This window comes from Pteropus medius, unplaced genomic scaffold, assembly GCF_902729225.1.
Source record: "Pteropus medius unplaced genomic scaffold, Ma_sr-lr_union100, whole genome shotgun sequence".
Classification (NCBI taxonomy): Eukaryota; Metazoa; Chordata; class Mammalia; order Chiroptera; family Pteropodidae; genus Pteropus; species Pteropus medius.
This window is the reverse complement of record NW_024340849.1, coordinates 49626285-49632647: the sequence shown is the minus strand read 5'-3', so window position 1 is coordinate 49632647 and position 6363 is coordinate 49626285.

Here is a 6363-nt window from a genome sequence, read left to right as displayed (position 1 = left end):
CTCCCAAGGGTACAGATTGTCTTCTCTGTGACTCAAGAGCCTCCTGGAACAGGAACATGTGAAACTGTTCCCTTAGCATAAGGCGGGTACTTGAATCTCCTCGGGCTCCTTGAAAAGTCTAAAGCATCGATGGCACCACTGGTTCCAATGGTCTCCCCGGCAAGTTACTCCTCACTAGGCAGAATGTGGCCCAGTTCAGACAGAGCTCTCAGAGGCAGAACTGCCAAAGCTGATGTACTTTCTACATGATTGATAAGCAGGATAAAACTGGGAAGGAGCAGGTATAGTCCACTGGGATTAATGGGGAAACAAAATGTTCTTTTAATGTTGTCATATTATTTTCACATAAACAAAATTCAGAAAAAATTGTTTGCTAATCTCTAGCTGATCAAATTGGTTCTATTCATTAAGCAATTTTTGAGCACCCATTTAAAAAAGTATCCAGAACGTGCACTGAACTTGGAGCCAGGACTTGCTGCTGGGCAAGTGATCCTGGCTCTCAAAGTCATCCAAGGGAAGCTCTGAGATGGAAAGTTCTGGATGCTGGTGATGAGCTAGCATATAGTGAGTATTACTGGCAGGGCTCTTTGCATACACCTCAGGCAATCCCCTCAACAACTGTGGGAGGGAGGTAGCATCTGCAGTTTTCAGGGCAGCTTCTGAGACCAAGAAGATGGAAGCTTGCATTAGCATCAGGTCTGCTGACCCCAGAGACAGAGCTCTTCTGCAGCAGTCAGCGGGCCTTCGGGTGGTGGTGAGGGGCATGGACAGAGAGGCTACCCCTGGGAGAACAGACAGACCTTCTGGCCTTCTTCTAAAAAAGATCTGAGGCTACCACGCGAGCATCCAACTCACAGCTGCTCTCCCTCCCCTGCTACCACCAGAACCGAGGCACAATCATCCCCATCTCTTCTTTGTTTGTGAGGTTTTCCCTTTAAGGCTGCCTTTACCACAGAATTACCTGTGATTCTAGGATTCTAATCTGGTTCTACTTTTGTAATCACATGGCTTGTAACTTACCTTGCTCTAGCCCTACGCTGGCCTTGGGTTAGCGTCCTGCTCCACACGCCTCAAGCACATTACACAGAGGTAATGTGGGAGCCACCCTGCAGGCAAGACCGCAACAGGGAATCTTGAAGACTGAGACTGACAAGTATTGATCTTTTTTCCAAAAATCAGGGAAGAATGTAAATTCCACAAAGAGGTTGGAGAGTTCTATATAAATCCAGATTAGGATAGATTATTAGAGTGTCATTCTATGCAATGCTATCCAATAAAACTTTCTGAAATGACGGAACTATCTGTACTTTATCTGCACTGATATGGTGGCTACTAACCACAAGTGGGTACTGAGTATTTGAAATGTGGCAAGTGTGATTGAGAAACAGCTTTAAATTTAATCTAATTTTAATTAACTTTAATAGCCACATATGTTAGTGGCTAATGTATAGACAGCACAGCTCTATTAACCTAGATTTCAGCAAGATGCTTGGCAAGATCTTATGCTATCCTAGGTACAGTGGAAATAAACATGGACTAGCCGATACTAGTTAGATGTACTGGTTTGAATGGCCGTTCCCAGAGTGGTGATTAACAGATTCCTGAGAACCTGAAAGAGGTCTTGAGGAGCTGAAGGAGTCCATCCTTATCTTGACTCCAGTCAACATTTCCCCTAATGATCTGAATGAGTTCTTAATGGTAAACTAAGCAAATGTGGAGATGAAAAGCTTCCAGAGACTGACCACACTGAAAGAGAATCAGAATCCCCTAAATTCTGACGGGCTGCAGCTATGGGCCAAAGGTGTTAAGGTGAAATGCAGCATGGCCAAAACAATGTCCTGCATATGCTTTTACAAACCAACGGTGCAAAGACGGCATGCTGGAGGGGGTCTTAGCAGCTGTGCACATTGGAGTTCTGATACCTCACGGCATATCCAGAGGATGGTGTGCATGACCAAGAAGCAAATGGGAATTTGGATTGGTTGATCAGAGTAGGGGCTGTTTTACTCTACACAGTGATGATCGAATCAAACCTGAAGTTTAGAAGACACATTTAGGTAAAGGGATCAACTGTAAGTGCTTATGAAGAGAATCAGAGCTCCTTGACCCAGAAATAAGGAAAAAGATGAGACATGTATTTATGTTCAAACACCATCACACAGAAGCCTCACTTGGTTATTCTTGGACCTACAGGTGAAAATTTGAGTGGAAATGGAAGTTACAAGGGACATTATTTGGCTCATGTAGGTAGGACATTATGGGCGGGGGGTCTCTGGAGGAACAGTGTGCCTCCACTGGGGGTTGAGAGGAGACTCAAAGCTCCAAGGGGTGGTAGGAACATCAAGTGATCACTAATATTCCCCAACCTTGAAGTCCTGTGGCTCTGCACAATGTGCCACCTTCCTGTAGGTATAAAAAGCAGGGGCCCACAGTGGGCATTCGACTCCTTAGTCCCCAAAGAGACCCCAGTCCTTACCCTGGACCTGTATGTCTTTTGGGGATTCATTTGGTTACCCCCCATTTGGATCAGAATAGGAAACTCCTTCCTTTAGATAGCAAATTTATCAATTAGTAACCCATGGAGAACTGGCCATAAGTCATTTGGGTAGTATACTCTTAAAAGGAACAATTTTCTGGGGACTGCCCCTCTGGACACTACCATCTGCAGTGAGAGGGCCCTTGCATGCACCTTGCCCTATGAGAGGTGGATGGCATGAGGGAGTTAACTATGAAAGGATTCTGAGGTCACCAGCGTCCCAGGAGAGACCTTGAGGGTCAGCGCAGGCTTGCTGAAGACTCTCCTGGGTTACAGTCTGGTGAAAGTGACTGTAACCAACCTCTCAATTTTAAGAGCCAGAGAGAGCAAATGCAAGGGAGGCTCCCAAATACTCTATTTGTTGTTGTTGATGGCAAATTAGGAATATGAGAGATAAAATTAAAGAGTAGGTTGGAATTCTCTGTCTTAAGACTTTCTGAATTCTTAAACTTCAGAAAAGTTATCTGACCAGTCAGTGAATGCCCTCATTATAATTATAATTATATATAATTTCGCCTCCCACAGAGGAAAAAAAATAAGGCCCAGAGAATACTTTATGATTTCTCTTCATTAAATAAATGGATCACAAAACAACTTATTTTGGAGGTTTATTTTTGAGCTGTTAGTTTTTCTTCAGTCTGACCCATGTCTTAGATTTTTAAATACTAAACAAGGAAGCTACTAGACTGAGGTGGCTCTAATGCCACAGCACCTATGTAAGGAAAACAAAATCTAAATCTCTAAATACCTCAGGGTTATGCAAATGAAACCTAAAGACAGCCAAACACAAACAGCCAACTAGGTTTTAAGCTATAGCAAATTGATAATTTCCTTACTTTGCTTCTGCCTTTTCTGTATAAAAGTTTTTCCCCAACTCCCAAGGATGAGCTCTTCTAATCATTTCCAGTTTGGTGCTGCCTGATTCAAATAGATTTTTGCTCAAAAAAGTCCTAAAATTCAATTACACCTCAGTTTATCTTTTAACAGTTCTGGTGTCAGAAGTGGGATATGAAGATGCCCTGCCCCCACGATGGCTCCAGGAGCAATGAGCAACCAGGCAAATGTACCCACTGAGCCCATTAAGCTCACTGCTTTCTCACTGCTACTGGAGGCCATAGGTAAGTACCTCTCAGATCTAAGCTCTGCAGTTTTTGCATTTAAAAGAGCTCTCCAAATTTAATTGAGCATTTCTTCCTTTGGACTGGGTCTAGGGCTGGCTGACTTAAAAAAAAGCACACACACAGATAAAGCTGACTGGTGTAAAGCCTCAGGTAATGAGTGAGAGCGAGAGAGAGCGAGAAATAGGTTCCTCTGAGTCCAAACAATCTGGTACTCATCCATCTAGAACCGTGGCTATTTTCTATAAAATTATGGGCCTAAAACCTGTTTTTCTGAACCAGTAGGTTGACTTTACCAAAGATAATTATGAGTTACAGTGGCCACAGTGGGGAACTTTTAACCTAGATAAGCTTACAGGTGCTTTAGAGAAACAAGGGTTCTGAATTGCCCCCAAACAATGGGATGCAGTTTTTACTGGTATGCAGCAGCTGTTTAGAAACTATGAATCAAAAATTGCTTCTTTAAAAGATATTTTACAAAAGGAAAATGAAAAGCTTAAGCAACAAGCTGATGGTAAATCTAAAAGGAAGTGTACACTAACTTGATTGTGACTGCTCTGAACCCACCAATCCCTTTACTCAATTGCTTTTTCACTCTAAAAATGAGCTAGAGGTTAAAAAAGTGTCTTTAAAAGTGAGGCCCTCCGCTGAGCCTGGAATACTAGATGTAACCCATCTTCTCTCCATGGTCAAAGGGTGAACTAGGGACCATCATGAAAGATTTTCCAAACCCTAAGGAGAATTCTCAGAAAATTTTATGAGGAATTTAGAATTCTAACTGGAGCTTACAATCTAAGACTCCCAGACCTCTACCAATTTATTCATATGCTATAAGGACCTGTTGTTACCCCAAAATGGATGGCTGAAGCCAAATGGGAATATACTGGGAGCAATACTGAAGACCCACATAATCATTGCTCTGTCAGGGATTACCCAAAATGCACAAGAAAAATAGCCCAAAACCTATTTGAAAGTATCGGTAAGGTATTTCCTTAAAAGACTATCATTCAATCTTGCAAACAACAAAAAAGATGAACCAGTCTCAGACTATAAGACAAGACTGGAAACCTTTTGTGTGTGTGTGTGTGTGTGAGGCATACTGGGCTTTCTTTAGTAAGTGAAGGCACAGAAAAGCCCTGACCTCCTTATTCATTAGTGGGCTCCGGCCCAAACTAAGTAGCCAATAGAGACACGAGGTGGGCTGGGAAGCCACCCTGTTGCAGAATTAACAGCCCTAGCTGAGCATCTTGAAAAAATCTTAGAGCAAGATATGACTCAAAAAGCCGATAAATCTATGGTCCTGCAGTTATAACAGCCCCAAGGGCTGAGAGAACCTCCACGTAGGAATACTATGCCCCAAAATGTCTGCTTTCACTGTACACTATCGGAGAACTAGAAAAAGGAAGGATCCTTCCTGAACCTACTGTTTAAGAGACCTCCACCTATTAATCCAGACTGGTTTTCCATCAGGGGAAGTCTTCAAAAATCTGAATACCAAAATAATAAGCATTGATAGGGCTCTGAGAAACCCTCTAGTAAATTGCTTCCCATGATACCTCTAAATGCTCAAGGGGAAATTAAGACAAAGATTAGTGGAGAATCCTGTACAGTCTGTGGATATCAGAGCCACTTTATCTACATTAAACCCCACTTTCATAAAACAGTGAATCCCTTGAGGTAAAGAGAGTATTTCCATAGTGAGTATTTCTAACCAAATTTAAAGGGTACCTATGTCTAAACTAGTCTAGATGACACCAGGGCCATTTTCCTTCTGTGTGACACTGCCCCAGTAAATCTGTTAGGATGAGATTTGCTTTCTAAATTGAGGGGTCATACAAAATTTAACTCAGAAGGAGAAATGATCTTGGAATTTCCTGATCCGCCTGAACCTGAGCTGCTCTGCTTTTTGCAAGCAGGAATTGAAGTTGAGGCTAAAGTATCAAAGCCTCTATTTCTCAGAAGTGCCTGATACCTACAGGCTCCTTCAACTGACATAGGTAACATTAAGAGTGTCGAACCCATAAAAATCCAAATAGATCATCCCAAACCCCTGCCTAAATTGCCTCAATATCCACTAAAACCAGGAGTTAACCTAGGGCTCTCGCTAACTGTAGAAGACTTAATTAAGCAAGGACTTTTAATTCCATGGACTACTTCTTATACCACTCTGATCTTACCCATCAAAAAACCAAATGGATAAGGCTGGAGATTTGTCCAATTGGATGCAATTGAGATCTGGATGCAATTAAATTGTGATGCCAAGGTTCCCTGTAATTCCAAATTCCAATACTTTGTTATTTTATGAACCTATGGACTCGGAATGGTTCACGGTGGTAAATCTTTGCTCTGCTTTCTTTCATATCACAGTTGATGTGGAGAATCAATATTTATTTGCCTTCACTTGGAAAAATTAGTAATATATCTGGACTGTAATGCCTCAAGGGTTCACTGACGCCCCATCCTCTTTTTCAGTGGTTTTACAAGACCTGGCAAACTTACAGTTCCCTACTCTACATTCATTCAGTATATAGATGACTTATTGCTATGTTCCCCTACCAGGGAAGACTCAGAAAGATTTATCTATTATAGCAATTAGCTTGTAAAGACCATAAAGACTCTAAAAGAAAACTCCAATTCTTAAAAGAGAAAGTCCATGACAGGATTTGACTGCAGAAGGCATTTCCCTCTCACCTGAAAGAATAAAGACCA